Here is a 19,204-nt window from a genome sequence, read left to right on the forward strand (position 1 = left end):
TTTTTTGAAAGCAACAATGTGTGCTATACCCAAAACCTTTTTTTTAAGAAAAACTTTTTATTTTGTATTGGGGTGTAGCTGATGAACATTGTTGTGATAGTGTCAGGTGAACAGAGAAGGGACTCAGCCATACACATACCTGTATCCATTCTTCCCCACACTCCCCTCCCATCCAGGCCGCCACATAAAGCTGAGCAGAGTTCCCTGTGCTAGACAGTAGGCTCTTATTGAATATCCATATCTTTGGTTGAGTAGTTTTAGAATTTATGTAATTTTTGTTCTTAAGAAGGATCAATGGCAGAATAATTAAAATTAGTATAATAATTTATATTACTTTACCAGCTAAAACTTTAAAAAAAGTATTCCTCCCCAAGAAGCCCCCCAAGAAATCCAGAAAACAGATACTACTAACATCACAGAAGCCTGTCATGTCCCTCTCTCTTCCGCACATTTCTCTCTGCCCATTCTCTAAAGGTAATTTCCATCCTAAACTTAGGGTTATCATTCCCTTCCTGTTTTATTTTTATTTTTATTTATTTATTTATTTTTGTAAAAGGTCTTAGTTTATTCTCTCTTGAAAAATCTGCACAAGCACCACAGACTCAGTCACTGTAGAATCTTTACTCCTTTTTGCCAGCACCAGCATTGGCCTTTGCAGTCCCCCTGACTTTCTTCATTCTGTTCTTGCGTTCCTTTCGCTGTTTTCTTGAGGTCTTTTTCTTCTCATACAGGCCATGTCTTGCAAGCCTATGTTTGGGCTCATTCTTCTTCGCGTAATCCAAGGAATCGTAAATTATGCCAAAGCCAGTTCTCTTGCCACCACCAAAATGGGTTCTGAATCCAAATACAAAGATGACATCTGGTGTGGTCTTGTACATTTTGGCCAGTTTTTCCCGAATTTCTGTTTTAGGTACTGTTGCCTTTCCAGGGTGAAGAACATCAATGACCATTTGTTTCCGCTGAAGCAGTCGGTTGGTCATGAACTTCCCAGTCCGGATAGTTACTGTGTCGTTCATGGTGGCGGCTGATCTTCAAGCAGCCAGGGAAGAAAAGAGCTCCCTTCCTGTTTTAAAATTAGTTGTTATCACATGTGTGTATCCATATAGTTTCAAGATTTTGCCAGTTTTTTAACTTCTGTAACTAGATTTGTGTTGTATAGTTCACTGGTCATTTACTTACTTTGGTCAACAATATGTTCTTTATTTTTATTTTTTTCCAATTTGTTTCAAATTTTTTTTAACTGACCAGATTACAAAAATAATCCTTGTAGATAACTTAGTTCATCCTTCTAATAAGCCTGTTGATCTGATCTTCCCTGTTGCCAGCATCTCCACCTTCTACAAAATGGGTGGTCTTTTTCTTCATTCCACCTCGTGGAGAAGACAATTTAAAGGGCCACAGGAATTCTTTGCTTCTTTGAAACATTTTCCAATAGTATATATCTCATGAATCAGGTCCTCCATGCAAATGATTCCGTATTTCCCAAGAGATTGAGCAATCAACGTGTTGTCTGTCAGGGCAATTGGCTTCTTGTTGATTTGGCCATAAACATGCTTGTAGATCAATTCATTTACAGACTTCAGATTTGGGTACCCCCATGCAATGTATGGCTCCACTATTCTCAGCATGTTAATTGAAGCCTTGCTGAGCTTCACAAAGGTGCCATTGAAGATCTGTCGGAGGCGAAGGAGCTGCAGCACCTTTAGAACCTTCGGGCTCACACCGTTGATACCTCTGATCCTGATGACAAATGCCAATTTGGGTTCCGCGGGTACATAGAAGTTGCTGGCTTTTCGTGCCATCCTAGCCATTGGAATTTCAGTTCTGTACATCTGCCTGTATTCCTTTTGGTGATGCTTAGCTTTTTCATAGATCAGCTTCCTCCTTGCCTTTCAAAGCATCTTTTGGGCAAACTTCTTTCCCAGACACTTGATCTTCAGCTCTGCAAAATTCTTTCGCTTTTTCTTAAGGGTTTCTGGCATAGCAGGAACCTTCTTTTTCTTCTCTTCTGCACCCTCCATGGTTCCAGCCAGGAAAGAACAACAATATGTTCTTTAATACAGGCATGTTGATGACTGTTACAGTAGTTCTTTCATTTTCAGTGCTGAAGATTATTGCAAAACATGAATATATCACGGCTTATTTTGACATTTGTGTTTTTTATTTTTCTGTCTCAGTATCACAATGTTGTGCACATATCCTGGTAAGACAGTTCAAATGGTACAGACCTAGAAGTGAAATAGAATGTGATTATGTTGAAGTTCAGCTGATAATACCAACTTGTCTTTCCAAAATGGTTATATATGTATTTACATATGTACATATTTTATATGTTTATATTTCCACAAGCAGTGGATCCATGGCCCCTTTGCTCCACATTCTAGGCCATACTTGTTTTTTACGTCAAGTTGGTGAGTGATAAATAGTATCACATTGTAGTTTAAATTTGTGTTTTTCTGATTGTCAATGAGATTCCCTATTTTCATACATTGAGGAGCCATTTGGGCTTCCTCTCCTGTGAAGTTTATATTCATTTCTTTTTCCTTTTTCATTGATTAGTACGAGTTCTTTATATACTTCATACGTCTGATTATGTATGTTGCAAGTATCTCCCCCCAGTTTGTGGCCTTTATTTTCAGTCATTTTTTCAGTCATTTTTATGGAGTAATGTATTTTGTTTTATATTTAACAAACTTATGATTCAACAAAATGATAATGTACAATCATGCACTAATTCTTTTTAAATGCTTTATTTCCCTTTATTTATCAACTTTTAGAGTAATAAATTTTAATCCTAGCAACTGCAAAGTTGTCTAATGAATTTTGCTTTTTAAAAAAATTTCCTTCTGGTATCTTTTGATGAACACTAATGCTTACCCTGTTGTAGCGTTTTTTCAATTAGGAACCATCTTTTTTTTTTTTTTCCTGGTTCATCATTTTATTTTTTTTTCCATTTATTTTTATTAATTGGAGGCTAATTACTTTACAATATTGTAGTGGTTTTTGCCATACATTGACATGAATCAGCCATGGATTTACATGTATTCCCCATCCCAATCCCCCCTCCTGCCTCCCTCCCCATCCCATCCCTCTGGGTCTTCCCAGTGCACCAGCCCTGAGCACTTGTCTCATGCATCCAACCTGGGCTGGTGATCTGTTTCACCCTTGATAGTATACTTGTTTCATTGCTATTCTCTCAGAACATCCCACCCTCGCCTTCTCCCACAGAGTCCAAAAGTCTGTTCTGTACATCTGTGTCTCTTTTCCTGTTTTGCATATTGGGTTATCGTTACCATCTTTTTAAATTCCATATATATGCATTTGTATACTGTATTGGTCTTTATATTTCTGGCTTACTTCACTTTGTATAATGGGCTCCAGTCATTAAAAGGAACTATCTTTTAAAGTAGAAAATTATCTTATTCATTCCTCTGACAACCAACTTTTATAATTTATTAAGCTATTTGCTCAAGCCATAACCTATGACATAGGTATCTTTGCAAGCACCATAAGAGGTAAACTTTCCTTTTTCTCTCAGGTTACAGTGTGTGTTAAGTTGCTCAGTCGTGTCCAACTCTTTGGGACATAATGGACTGTGGCTCACCAGGCTCCTCTGTCCATGGGATTTTCCAGACAAGAATACTGGAGTGGGTTGCCTTTTCCTTCTCCAGGGGATCTCCCTGACCCAGGATTGAACCCACGTTCAGAACAAGTTACAGAGTTTTCTTTAAAAGCCACTGCCTTTTAAAAGAGTTTGTTGTAAACACATGAAAAGATGCTCAACATCACTCATTATCAGAGAAATGCAAATCAAAACCACAATGAGGTACCATTACACGCCAGTCAGGATGGCTGCTATCCAAAAGTCTACAAGCAATAAATGCTGGAGAGCGTGTGGAGAAAAGGGAACCCTCTTACACTGTTGGTGGGAATGCAAACTAGTACAGCCGCTATGGAGAACAATGTAGAGATTTCTTTAAAAACTGGAAATAGAACTGCCATATGACCCAGCAATCCCACTTCTGGGCATACACACCGAGGAAACCAGATCTGAAAGAGACACGTGCACCCCAATGTTCATCGCAGCGCTGTTTATAATAGCCAGGACATGGAAGCAACCTAGATGCCCATCAGCAGACGAATGGATGAGGAAGCTGTGGTACATATACACCATGGAATATTACTCAGCCATTAAAAAGAATTCATTTGAATCAGTTCTAATGAGATGGATGAAACTGGAGCCCATTATATAAAGTGAAGTAAGCCAGAAAGATAAAGACCATTACAGTATACTAACACATATATATGGAATTTAGAAAGACGGTAATGATAACCCTATATGCAAAACAGAAAAAGAGACACAGATGTACAGAACAGACTTTTGGACTCTGTGGGAGAAGGCAAGGGTGGGATGTTTAGAGAGAACAGCATCGAAACATGTATATTATCTAGGGTGAAACAGATCACCAGCCCAGGATGGATGCATGAGACAAGTGCTTGGGCTTGGTGCACTGGGAAGACCCAGAGGGATCGTGTAGAGAGGGAAGTGGGAGGGGGGATCGGGATGGGGAGCACATGTAAATCCATGGCTGATTCATGTCAATGTATGACAAAAACCACTACAATATTGTAAAGTAATTAGCCTCCAACTAATAAAAATAAATGAAAAAAAAAACAGATATGATAGGCAAACCTTTAAAAAAATAAAATAAAAGAGTTTGTTGTGCTTGCTATTTTCTCCTGGGAAATCTTTGAAACTTTTAATTTAGTTTCAAAGGTTTAGCTGCTGGTCTCTACCCTTTAGAAGTGGATTACCCTATGGTGTGCGAGAATCAGCTCATACTAGCTCAGGAGAGCTGACTATTAAATTTTCAGGGACGAGTCAACTGTTAAGTCTTGGTCATTTGAAATTAACCATGGTAGAAGTCTTTGTGAATGCATGCATGCTCAGTCACTCAGTCGTGTCTGACTGTGACCCTGTAAAGAAGGTCTGTCAGAGAAGGCAATGGCACCCCACTCCAGTACTCTTGCCTGGAAAATCCCATGGATGGAGAAGCCTGGTAGGCTGCGGTCTATGGGGTCACTAAGAGTCATACGACTGAGCGACTTCACTTTCACTTTTCACTTTCATGCATTGGAGAAGGAAATGGCAACCCACTCCAGTGTTCTTGCCTGGAGAATCCCAGGGACGGGGGAGGTCTCTGGGGTCGCACAGAGTCGGACACGACTGAAGTGACTTAGCAGCAGCAGCAGCAAAGAAGATCTGTAGCTTGCCGGGCTTCTCTGTCCATGGTATTTTCCCAATCGAGAATACTGGAGTGGGTTGCCATTTCCTCCTCCAGGGGATCTTCCCCACCCAGGGATCAAACCCACGTCTCCTGCATCTCCTGCATTGCAGGTGGATTCTTTTACTGCTGAGCCACCAGGGAATGGAAACTGACACTTAAGTCAGGGTTTTTTGTTTTGTTTTTCTTCCAGAGAGCCACCTCTTAATTCCAAGCACATGCCTGGGACTGCTACTAATTCCAAGTTCCACAAATCCGTTTCTTTGTCCTCCTGGAAACTGATAAACCAATCTCTGAGACAAGGTGCTAACTTCTGCAGGTGCTGAAGGTAGTACCAGAAAGGGTGGATTTCCCATTCCCTATCCTTCAGTTCACTCAGGAGATTAAAAGAGAATATTCCATTCAAACAACTTAAGAAACATTAAATTCTTGTGTACAGTCTTGACTATGTGAGTGCATTTCTCCCCAAGGAAACAAACTTGGTGTGGGGCGAGGGCGGGTGGCGGGACGCGGCGGGTCGGTGGTGGCGGGGGGCGGGGGGGGCGCGGTGGGCAATGGATATATCAAAAAAGGAAACATTTTACACGGCTGCTCTATCTTCCTGAAACCAGGACTTGCACCTATAGGTTTATCCGGTAGAGGGCAGCAACTCCCCAATGCTAAGGTGAGGCAGCCTCTTAAGAGGTGGGTAGTTTCTGCTCTGGAGGGCTTCTCGCTGTGCCCACACTCCAGGAGCCTGAACAAACAGCGTCCACTGGACTGCAAGCGTCAGAAAGAAGGACCAACTTCCCAGAATCACAAAGTCTGACGCCAGTCACTCTCAGACCTAGAAACAACCAGTTAAGAAACCAGATCTACCGCGTTTCTGCTCCCAGCCAGCAGCTGGTGGTGCAAGGTAAGCTGACACTGCATTCTTCTGGCAGAATCCACAATCAACAACAACTACACACACACAGCCAAACCCAATAATTGTCCTACCATTCAATGACTATAGCATTTCTCAGCATAAAGATTCCTCAGCCACAGTATTTTGAGCTGGTTAGAACCAGTCCACAGAGACAGATTCCCTCTTGTTTAGCTGCTCAGTTGTATCTGACACTAGTGGACAGTTGTTTGCAGAAGTTTATAAAAATACTGACAAATAGGAATGAATGAATCCAGAAGTGGAACCATGCTAGGTAACAACAAGGTGAAAATTGTCACAATACCTTTTGATGGATGGCCCAAAATGAACTTTAAGAAGAGATACACATCATCAGGATGGACTTCCCCTGGTGGCCCAGTGGCTGAGACTCTGCCCTTGTAGTCCAGGGGCCTCAGGTTTCGATGCCTGGTGAGGGAACTAGATCTCACATGCTGCAACTAAGAGTTTGCATGCCACAACTGAAAAAAAAAAAGATCCTGCATACTGCAACAAAGGTTGAATATCTCATGTGCCCCAACTAAGACTGGGAAGTCCAGATGAATAAATATTTTTTAAAAATATATATCACCAGGAAACTTGCCTTACAATGTAGTTGCTATCTGATTTTTTAAATTATATAACAGTATTATTAATGTGATTATCATTATAATAATGAACATTATTCTTATCATAGGTAGTTAACTAGACCTATTAACATGAGTATTAAATGTTTAAATTAATTACAAAAACTGAGTTTAATTGTGTCTGCGGAGAAGTACACAGATAGCTGCTTAACTGCTCTGCATTTTATGAGCCACGGGCACCTGATAATGAAACAAGGAAGACACCAGACAGAGTCCCCAGCGATTGCGTCAAAAACCAGGTTTGTCGCTCCTTTTCTCAGTCACCTAAATCACTTGTGATCTAAATCTTCTCTGGCCTTTTCTAACTCTGGGAGTGGGAAAAAAGGCTTTAGTTTATAAGGTTTAATTACCATTGTGTACATGAAGATCATTTTCCCTCATAACTCATATTCAGTCAGGTATTTATTCATAAAAGATGTGTTGAGTACACTTATTAAATTGGTATAGCACAGTCTCTGAATTTATTCATTCTGACATTTACTGCCAGTATAATCATGGGAAAGTTATTTAATCTCTTCATACCTCAGTTTCCTTATTAATAAATGAATTTTCATAGTAATTTCTATGATGTAGGGTTATTGTATGATAAACCTAAAAGCACTTATATCAGTGCGTCACTGAGTAAATATTGGCTACCCTTTTAAGGACCCTATCTAAAATTCTATGGGAGGTTCTGAAGATATAAACAAAACATGAATTTCCCCCTAAGTAATTCATATTTTTATTTATTTTTTAAATGATACATAAGAAAATATTGTGAATGATACATTCTAAAACTAATGGAATTAATACTTTTGATTTTGACCATGATGGAGATTTTATTTAACCTGTTGATTTAAGCGACTAAATAATGTCAAAAGTACATACAGTAAGTTTTCAGACATCGAACAGCAAGCAGTGCAGAATTGTAATCAGAGAGAGAAGGGAAACAAAGTGAGCCCTACAATTGCCCCAACTTGCAGGCTAAGTGCTGTTTGCAGGCCGCAGCACAGAGATGGGGCAGGGGGCTGGCAGTGGCTCTGAAATGAGCAGACATCAGAGTTCAGGGAGGCCAGATGACTTGACTGGCATTTCCAGGGAAGAGGACCAGAAATAGGAGAGTTGCATAGAAAGAGAACTCTGCAAACAGGCAAAGGGGGCCCCTCGGAATTTGGACTGAATTGTAGATCTCAGCACACATGAAAAAATTTTTTACCTGAAAGTGTGAACAAATACACAAGAAATCAGTAAGCAAATAATTCCCAGTGATCTCATAGGGATGGAAACAGCTTTTGTTCCCACCAGTCAGGCAGGAAAGACCTTTTAATAAATGAGGCATTATTAAGAGTAAGGAGGATAAATTATCCCTATTGGAAGAACAACCAAGCTTTTTCTTAAGACAATTTTTAAAACAATACCTAAAAGGATCAACCCGGTCCACAAGTAACATAAGTGCCTGGGAGAACAAAGTCTAACCCACCCTAAAAGAATACAAACCTAATCCATGACAATTAAAGGCAACATTTAGCCTCCAAACAAAATTTTCAAGGCATACAAAGAAGGGGGATATTGTTATATGTAACAATGTATATTGTTATAACAATGTACATATAACAATAATATAACAATGTGTATTGTTATGCATAGCCCCAGGGGAATTCAGGAAAGGAAACCTGTAGGGCAGTGTGAACATGCTTGTCCTACCAGATATGGGTGAGAGAAAGAGGAGTCAGAAAGATTACAATTTTTGGAAATGGGATTTCAAGAATGCCTTCAAAGTTTGAGAGTAGTTAACATATATTAGAAATATTTCCTGGCTTTTTTGTTTGTTTTTTGTTGGGCCATACTGCACAGTTTGTGGGATCTTAGTTCCCTTACCAGAAATCAAACCCAGGCCTCTGGCAGTGGAAGTGTGGAGTCCTAACCACTGGACCTCCAGGGCATTCCCTAGAAATATTTCCTGGATACTGTTAGCTTTATCAACGTAACCCCTAATATTTCAATATTGTCAATTGTCAGGGAGGAAGAGATTTTCTTCTGCCTTTCTAGGTTCTTCCGGTTGGTCTAAGAAGCAAAGTGACATGAGACAGATCAACATTATAAAATCAAACAAAATTTTAATAACATATATTTGGGAGGGGCTTCCCAGGTGGCATGAGTCATAAAGAACCCATCCACCAATGCAGAGATGCAAGAGATTTGGGTTCTATCCCTGGGTTGGGAAGATCCCCTGGAGGAGGGCATAGCAACTCTTGCTTGCAGAATTCTTGCCTGGAGAATCCCATGGACAGAGGAGACTGGTGGGCTATAGTCTATAGGGTCACAAAGAGTGTAACACAGCTGAAGTGACTTAGTACACAGGCATGCATACTTGGGAGAGACCCAGGGAAACTGAGTAACTTAGCAAAAAGACCAAAGCCCTCGTTTTAAATACCATCTTCAGCTAAAGACAAAAGAGGATGCTGAGGGTAGTGGTTTGGGACTTCAAAGGAGAGAAAGGTTAATTCACAGAGACATGGAAAAACAAATGTTTGCTGAGCCAGGCAGAGATAATAGGACCCAGAGTGGACTTTGGTCTCCAGGTCCTGCCAGGGTTCCCCACCACACCTGGTCCACATTCTTTACAGACACCTCTGGTGATCGCTCTGTTCTGGGAACGAGCCCTTTGTCTAAATTCTTTGGGCTGCCAAGGGGGAGGTAAAAAGAAAGACTCCTTAAGTTTTCGATTTTTAAAAAATCATCAGCCTAAGATTAATCCTCATGCCAAAGAGACACATTTTGGGGTGGCAACTTTTTTTTTCCCTACATAATCAAATAAATGAAAGTCAAAAGGATTTGATTATAAATTCACCTTCGTGGCAAACTGAAAGCCCATTCTCTCAATCTAGTAGTTGACCAGGCTGAGCCTTCCTGCCAGAAGGTTTTGCTCTGCCTTTAAAATACCTCATCACTTTTTTTGTGTGGGTGCTTGTTTTTCTCATAGTTAAATACCATAAGGGAGTCCCTGATCCTCTTACAGTTAAATTTGAAAACTAGGTTTTGTTAGTAATACACTCCAACCACAAGAGGGAGGACAAGACACACACATGCCACCCTCCCTTTCGCTTCTACCTAACCTCCACACCAGACCACCTTACCTGTCTCCTGAGAAACGTGCATGCAGGTCAAGAAGCAAGTTAGAACCAGACGTGGAACGATGGACTGGTTCAAAATTGGGAAAGAAGTATGTCAAGGCTGTATATTGTTACCCCGCTTACTTAACTTATAAAATGCAGAGTACATCATGAGAAACGCTGGGCTGGATGAAGCACAAGCTGGAATCAAGATTGCCAGGAGAAATATCAACAATCTCAGACATGCAGAAATACCACTCTAGTGGCAGAAAGTGAAGAGGAACTAAAGAATCTCTTGATGAAGGTGAAAGAGAATGAAAAAGCTAGTTTAGACTCAATATTCAAAAAAACAAAGATCAAGGCATCCAGTCCCATCACTTCAAGGCAAATAGAAGGGGAAAAAGTGGAAACAGTGACAGATTTTCTTTTCTTGGGCTCCAGAATCACTGCAGACGGTGACTGCAGCCACGAAATGAAAAGACTCTTGCTCTTTGGAAGAAAAGCTATGACAAACCTAGACAGCATGTTAAAAGCAGAGACATCACTTTGCCAACAAAGGTCCATTTAGGTCAAAACTATGGTTTTTCCAATAGTCATGTATGGGTGTAAGAATTGGACCATAAAGACAGCTGAGCACCGAATAACTGATGCTTTCTAATTGTGGTGCTGAAGAAGACTCTTGAGAGCCCCTTGGACTGCAGGAGATCAAACCAGTCAATCCTAAAGGAAATCAACCCTGAATATTCATTGGAAGGATTGATGATGAAGCTGAAGCTCCAATACTTTGGCCACCTGATGCAAAGAGGCGACTTACTGGAAAAGACACTGTCATTGGGAAAGATTGTGGGTAGGAGCAGAAGAGGGTGACAGATGATGAGATGGTTGGATAGCATCACTGACTCAATGGACAGGAGTTTGAGCAAACTCTGGGAGATAGTGAAGGACAGGGAAGCCAGGCGTGCTGCAGGGCATAGGGTCACAAAGAGACACAACAGAGTGACTGAACAACAACAAACAACAGCAGTCAGTCACAGGAGTAATTAACAAGTTTACTGTATTGCACAATATAGGGGTCGCTGCTCACACTGTAGTCTGTGACATATTTCAAATTCAAGACCTATTAGAGCCTAGGTGTTTTGCTGCTTTGGATGACATAAGTGAACCAGTTAAAATTTACACACACACTCACTGTGTGTGGTTGGTGCAGTAAGAAAAGCCTGGGGTCCCCTACCACTAAAGGCAGCGCCCTTCCCCTACCGTAATTCCCACATTAAGGTATTGCTGATATAGGGAGCTCCCTGGTGGCCCAGTGATTGGAACTTCGCCTCGTCCTCTGTCATCCCCTTCTCCCCTTGCCTCAATCTTTCCCAGCATCAGGGTCTTTTCCAGTGAGTCAGTTCTTCACATCAGATAGTGAAAATATTGGAGCTTCAGCTTCAGCATCAGTCCTCCCAATGATTAATCAGGATTGATTTCCCTTAGGATTGACTGGTTTGATCTCCCTGCAGTCTAAGGGACTCTCAAGAGTCTTCTCCAGCAGCACAGTTCGAAGGGATGGATTCCTTGGTGCTCAGCCTTCTTTATGGCCCATCTCTCACACCTGTACATGACTACTGGAAAAATCATAGCTTTGACTAAATACAGATCTTTGTCAGCAAAGTGATGTCTCTGCTTTTTAATATGCTGTCTAGATTTGTCATAGTAATTCTTCCAAGGAGCAAGCATCTTTTAACTTCCTGGTTGCAGTCGCCATCCACAGTGATTTTGGAGCCCAAGAAAATAAAAATTTAAAACAACTATCTTTTTGAATAGTTCACTGTTAATGAATAGATATACAACTGATTTTTGTTTGTTGATTCCCTTCTATGCTTCTTTAGGCCATCAGAGTGGTAAGATATCAAGGATTAGTATTAGAGTGTGAACTTAAGGTGTGAACTGAGGCTACTTTTAGTCATGAATCTCCCTCCTCTAATGGATGAGAGAAGCCTTGGCATACCTCACATCATCCAACTCAGCCCATCAAAGAAATACATTGAGATTGGGCTCCAAGGCCAGTAACAAAGAGCATTCCTTCTCTTGCCCATATCCTCCAGGGACTCATGGGAGGGACTACAGCTGCTGAAGACAGCTGGTCACAAAATTGAGAATTTGGAATCACAGCGTCCCAGCCATGTCCCTTTCTATTGATTTCCAACTTAGACACAAATATTAAAATGTTGGCAGAAGTGTATTGCGCAAATGTGAATAATGAACGTTTTATTATTTACAGATTGTGTCCTGGATAAAAGGCATTTAGTGATGAAGACTTTAGCCTTTAAAACAGTTGGCATTTGAGAAGCTTAATAATTCACATAGCAATATATTTCCAGCTTTCAACCTAGAAGCATCCCGATTTTGGAACAGAATCAGATGCACAGGATAGAAGCCTGGAATTCTGTTTAGCAAGGAATGATGTTTAAGAAATTGAAAAATAGAAGTCTTCTGTATAAGATGTGACAAGGAAATCATGAGTGAGGCAGTTCTATCAACTCAAAGTATTCTCATTTCCGTGAAGATCATTAAGGTGTGGGTGATATAAACTTGTACTTTGGACATGGCTCATAAGGCATATTTGATAGAAAGTCTATCCGTGCTCTCTGCTCTTCATGCATGAGAACGGCAACTAAACAATGCCAAAAAGGCACTGGCAGCAAGAACACACAGCTGTCTCCTTCAAATGAACCAACACTGGGATCGACAGATACATGAGCAGCCGACAGGAACAGCTGAGGCTGATGACAGGCTGACGCAGAAATGAAAACCTGACCAGACGCTAACTCTGGGAAACCTGAAAATGACAAACCGTGTTGTGGTTTAGAAATAACCCTTGAGTAAAAATCGGTTATCCTGGGTTCCAATCATGGTCCAGCCATAAACTAGATCAGTAGTTTCATGCAAGTCACTACATTTCTATTTTTTTCAGTTTCTTCAATTCTAAATTAAGGTGGTTGTGTTTTCTACACATTAGTCTTGGTCCAGACGTATAAAAATGCTTCTCAATGTCAGGGAAGGGAAAATTTCCCCCTCCACCCCTGTTAGTTCTTATGGCTGCACTAATAATAAAACTGGCACAAAATAAGAGAAAGAGAAACAAATTTAATCCACTCACACAGAAGTCTCATAAACATAGGATCTAAGAAGTGGCCAAAGGAGGCAGCGTTTATACTTTTTTAGACAAAGAAAAATAAATTTGAAAGAAATTGCCAGGACAAAGATACTTAGGTTTGGGTGCTTACTTAGTAAGAAATGTAAGCTAAATTTGGGCTTGGATAATAAATTACTAGAAAAGTAACAAGATTTACTTATACAGGCTTCATGGCCCTATATTTTCTATCTCTGGTGATAAGAATGTCGTTTTTTACCTCCCAGTGCAGGGAAGGTACCATTCTATGGGACACTTATTTCCTGATTCTGAGAGAGAGTCAAATTGTTCCTCTTCTATGGGCCACTTCTTAAGCAACTTAATTTCAAAAAAATAAGTATGCCATTGAGTCCTATTTTAGGATGACCTGCCTTAGGCCCTGATTTCAAAATAAAACATGCATACAAATTGTCTAAAGAATCCATTTAAAATGCAGGTTCTAATTCACTGGTTTTGAATGGGGTCCAGTGTTTTGTATTTCCAGTGAGCTTCCATCACATTTGATGTTATTCACGTATCACACTTTAGCTAGTAAGGCACTAGAATTTGTTGGTTCAGTTTTCCTGGTGGAATCAACCAAAAAGGAGACAGTGAGTTATCTGATTGGCCCTTTTAAAGTATAGGATGAAAAGGGATGTGGACACAGAGAACAGACTTGTGGATACACTGAGAGTAGGAGAGAGTGGGATAAATTAAGAGAGTAGCATTGAAATATATACATTATCGTTGGTAAAATAGATAACCAGTGGTAATTTTCTGTATGATGCAGGGAGTTCAACCCCAGTGCTCACTAACTAATCTAGCCTCATGAGGCTTCCTCTTCCTGCCTGGTGAAACTAAGTTGCAACTATTTGCCTCTTACAAGAAAAAAAGACAACCTTTTGTCTCCCTGGAGTTTTTGGTGCATGAATTTTGTTGTCCACTGGTAATTGTTAGATTCTGGAAACTCTTGCTTCCTGGTTCCTCCCAGATTGTTTTTCTGTGAGGGAGCCCACAATACATGTTGCTTCACCCTCTTGACAGAAACCAGAAGTCTCCAAAGTTTACACAGAATAAGCCGATCTCTATGGCAACATCTTTTCTAAATTCTTCTCCACTTATTCCTAGTCCCTCCCACCATTCAGAAACCAGCAATCTCAGAAAAGAAGGGTAGGAATTCCCTGGTGGGTCTAGTGGTTAGGACTCCGCATTCTCACTACTGAGGCTGGGTTCCAGCCCTGATTGGGGAACTAAGATCCTGCAGACTGTACGGCACAGCCGATAAAAAAGGAAAAAGAGTGGAGCCAAGAGTTAAGGAAAAGGAAAACTTTCAGTGATTTCCTTTAAGAGTTTTATCTGTGCTCCTTCCTTCTCGTGGGCCCCAGACAGCTTGTGAAATAAGTCACCTGCTTTTATGAATTGAATTGTGTCCCCCCCCAAAAAAATTTATAAGATGAGGTCCTCAATGTGACTATTTGAAGATAAAGCCTTGAAGGAAGTAATTAAGGTTAAATGAGGTCATCAGGAAGAGATCAAATCCCATATGACCATGTGGGCAGAAAAGGAAGAAACTCCCAAAGCATGAACAGAGAGGAAAGATCTTATGAGAATGGCACAAGAGGGCCTTTCCTGGTGGTCCAGTGGTTAAGACTCCACACTCCCAGTGCAGGAGGGCTTGGTTTCCATCCCAGGTCAGGGAACTAAGATTCCACACACCGTGCAGCATGGCCAAAAGAAAAAAAGTGTGGGGGGAACAGGAAAAAGTGGCCATCTACAAGCCAGGAGAGAAGGCATCACCAGAGACCAACTCTGCCAGCACTTTGACCTTTGACTTCCAGCCTCCAGACCTATGAGAAAATAAACTTCTGTTATTCAAGCCACCTATTTTGTGGTCTTCTGTTATGGCAGCCTGAGCAGAATAATATACCTGCCAATAAGCACCAAAAAGTGCCCGGAAGGGTCTGGGAGCTTATAATATCCTGATGGCGAGGCTGCTTCTTTTAAAACATGTCTTTGAAATATCTAGCATACACCTATCATACCAAATTTCATACATCCTACATCACAAATGAAAAGAAGAATAGAATTTCCTGGCAGTCTGGTGGTTAGGACTCAGCACTTTCACTGCCAAGGCCCAAGTTGAGTTCCTGGTTGGGAAAATAAGATTCTGCAAGCTCCATCATGAAGCCAACAACAACAACAAAAAAAAAACCACAGAGAAGGAAAAGAACTCCTACTATAACTGAAATTTTCTAACCATGATCCCAAATGGACACCATAAAAATATTCTCTAGGCAAAACAAATAAAACTTCTCCAGTAGATAATGAATGTTAAATGCTTATCCTCATATATACCATGACCTCACCTTGCCAGATAAGGAATGTCTTAAATAGAGAAAAAGAAGACAAGTTAATGGAAAAAGAATTATTCACTGTTAAAGCACAATCTGGGAGTACCATAAAAACTTCTGAGACATTAGAGGGATCCATTATGTGCTAGTCACAGACAAAGAAAGACAAAACATTAAAAAGCTTAGAAAGAAGAAAGAGATGTAGAACACAGTGAAGAGAGAGGCTTACATAACCATTTACATGTGGGTATCTTCTGTCCAGCCCTCTCAACATTTTGCATTAAAAGGATAATATCCATGAGTCATCTTGAATCTTCTCAGGTCCTTTAAACGAAGAGAATATTAATTAATGTAAGGCACCCTAAATATATGAGGCTTCTCAGGTGTTGCTAGGGGTAAAGAATCCACCTGCTGATGTAAAAGACACAAGAGACAAGGGTACAATCCCCCAGGTCAGGAAGATCCCCTGGAGGAGAAAATGTCAACCCACTCCAGTATTCTTGCCTGGGAAATCCCATGGACAGAGGAGCCTGGCAGGCTACAGTCCATAGGGTCGCAAAGAGTCAGACATGCCTGAGTGCCTGAACACACACACATGCTCTAGATATATGCCTTGATTGTAACATGAGAGAAAAAGCTAGAAATCAAGCCAGGTGAAATTTCGTTACCTGAAAAATAAAAGTCAGCATACAAATTGCCTATATCACACCATCCTACACCCACTCTCCTTGGAGATTGCAGTTTACGTGACTATTGAACTCAGAAATTCTCCTCTGATAGGGAAAGTGGGGTGTTGAATGGTTACCTCCACCTGCAATGCAAAGCAAATGCCAAGGAAAGGCGTGTCCCTTGCCTAAATATATCCCCCCCAAATAAATAAAAAATTCCCTGCCCATAATTTCTGGATCACAGTCAAACTGGAGGGAAGAGGGCAGGACACAACTTTTAAAAGAATAACATGGCCCAGGGACACAGCCTAAACTGACTAGAACCAAATAGATCCAAGATGGCAGGCCAGTTGACTTCCACTAGACCTTGAACCTCAGTATATGTTTATCAGTGCGTTACATGACTCACCTACAGGGGCCATGGCAGTTCCAACGGCAACCACAAAGGTCAAAAAGTGGGCCCAGTTCCTAGAAATCTCCACCCCTTCCCCCAAATACTTGGAATACTCCTCCCACCCATTAGCCTATGAAATGACCCACCCCTATAAAAACTGACAACCCCATACCCTGGGGTCACTTTCACCTTCTGAGATGGCCCACACTCTGTCTGTGGAGTGTGTTCTCTCTAAATAAATCTACATCTTACCTACCACTTTGTCGCTCACTGAATTCTTCCTGCTATCAGACATCAGGAACCTGAGCTTCATTAAGTCCTGAGACCCGGTGTGATCTCAGTTAAAAGACTGTGGGTTCAAGTCCCAGTCTGGATTATACAGTTTCAGCAGTACTTGTCAAATGAAGAAATAAATTAAACTAACTATGGCATAAGACACAAGAGACGGATGAAAATGGAGCTGTCTCCTTTACTGCTGATAGAGTCAATAGGAGAACATGGCTTTGACTTTCCTATATATGTCATCCAGGAATTAGAGGTCACACACTCTGGCTATGAGCAGTTCTGCCAACGAGATGAACACCTCATCAGACGTTGAACTTGCTCAGCTAAGCTTACACATGGTGAGAACTTAGCCTGAGATCCTATGCACCCTCTCAGGAGGCAGCAAGTTCTGAAAAAGAAGACTCCAGAAAGGCTGGTCAAACATGTTCAGTCTTTTCTCCCCAAAGTGCCAGTCAGATAAGTCAGTCCTATTCCTTCTGCTGAAATTGGGTGGTAGTCTCTTTACAAGATAACACACCTCCAGGAATTCGTTGTTTTTTGCCCCCCATAACTTATTATACTGGATGCTTGCCACATCAGTTTTCAGTTTGCTTTTCTAAGAAGCAATTCTAAACATTTAAAGCTTAAAAAAAATTCCTTTAATTATAATTCTTTAGAAATGTTGCATATATTTTCATATGTATGAGGAACAAAATTTGCTACCCCAAAATGTGACTCTTTGGCATGAAGATTAATTTACGCCAATTGTTTTTAAGAAATAGAAGATTCAGAAAGTCCTTCATGTTACCTCCCCCTAAACTACCTAAAAGACTTTTGAAAAAGACCTGTTCTCAGACAGGGTGATCACCAAAGATACTTGCAAATATGGACGAAGTGTGGTGGGGAAACCTGGCAGGATCTAGAGATCAGAGTTTGCTCTGGGTCCCGTTGTCACTTCATGGTCCAGCACACTTACTTACCAAACTTTTTCTTTTTCGTTTTACTTTTTGGCTGCACCGTGTCTTCTTTCCCGGGCTCAGGCCTTCTCTAGTCGGGGCGACCCAGAGCTACTCTAACTGAGGCGCATGGGCTTCCCGCTGCAGTGGCTCCTCTTGTTGCGAATACAGGCTCTGGGTGTCCAGGTGGCTTAGTGGTAAAGAATCCACCTGTAATGCAGGAGACTCAGGAGATGCAGGTTCGATCCCTGGGCTGGGAAGATCCCCTGGAGAAGGAAATGGCACCCCACTCCAGTATTCTTGCCTGGGAAATCCCATGGACAGAGGCGCCTGGAGGGCTGCAGCCCATGGGGTCACAAAAATGTTGGACACAACTGAACTCAAAAGTGACCAAAGCAGGCAGTTTTTATAATTCTTAAACAAAGAAAAAATAAATTTGAGAGAATGACAAGACGAAGAAGCTTACATCTAAGACCAGGTAGTAAATTAATAAAGAAATTACAAGGTTTGTTTATACAGGCTTCTCAAGCCTGAATTGCCTGTCTCTGGTGATAAGGATGTCTCGACCTCTGTCTTCAGGGAGGGTAACTTTCACACGGGAGACTTATTTCCTGCTTTCAGGAAGACAGAGAGGAGGGTAAAAGGGTCCCCCTTGCACTAGCCATTTCTTAAGTAACTTTAATTAAAAGTTTGTGGTATCCTGTCCTGGGCCCCAACATTTGTTTTTCTCCTATTAATCTGTTTCATGTCAAATTTAATTCTTAGATCAGCCAGAAGCAATTAGAAGGGTAGAGGAAAGGTTTTTTTCCTCCTCTTCCAGAGGTACATAATATTTTCATTATCATTCAGTTCCAAGCATTTTCTTCTCTCTTGCTCTCTCTCTTTTTTTTTTTTTTTTTTTTTTGCTACGCTGCACACACACCTTACGGGATCTTGGTTTCCCAACCAGGGACTGAACTCTAGCCCTGACAGTGAAAGTGCCAAGTCCTAACCACCACACCTGCCAGGGAATTCCCTAAGCATTTTCTAATGATATACTTTATGAATTCTTTTTTCACTCAGATTTTATTAAAAGTGTGATTTTAAAATTTCCAAAACAGGCGGATATTTATAGTCATCTGTTCTTTATTATCTAGTATTTCCTTCTAATTTAACTTCATTGTAGTGTGAGAACGTGTGTTCAGGTATGATCCTGATTTGTAAATATTATTTATGACTATGTTCTGTGTAAATATACTATGACAGTTTGAAAAAGATATATAGTCATATATTATGATCACCACAATAAGTCTAGTTATCATCTATTGCCATACAAAGATATTAAATATTATTGACTATATTCTCCATACTATATATTGTATCTCCATGCATGCCGTGCATGCTAAGTCACTTCGGTCGTGTCTGACTCTTTGTGATCCAATGGACTGTAGCCTGCCAGGCTCTTCTGTCCATGGGATTCTCAAGACAAGAATACTGGAGTGGCTCT

At 40.8% G+C, this 19,204-nt stretch overlaps 2 pseudogenes; both read right to left on the reverse strand.

Annotated features, from left to right (window-relative positions):
- Nucleotides 1-595: 595 nt before the first annotated feature.
- Nucleotides 596-1,037, reverse strand: LOC110145043 (small ribosomal subunit protein eS24 pseudogene; annotated as a pseudogene).
- A 224-nt stretch (nt 1,038-1,261) lies between these two features.
- Nucleotides 1,262-2,024, reverse strand: LOC110145051 (large ribosomal subunit protein uL30 pseudogene; annotated as a pseudogene).
- Nucleotides 2,025-19,204: the final 17,180 nt, after the last annotated feature.

Source organism: Odocoileus virginianus, chromosome 10 (genome assembly GCF_023699985.2).
Source record: "Odocoileus virginianus isolate 20LAN1187 ecotype Illinois chromosome 10, Ovbor_1.2, whole genome shotgun sequence".
Classification (NCBI taxonomy): Eukaryota; Metazoa; Chordata; class Mammalia; order Artiodactyla; family Cervidae; genus Odocoileus; species Odocoileus virginianus.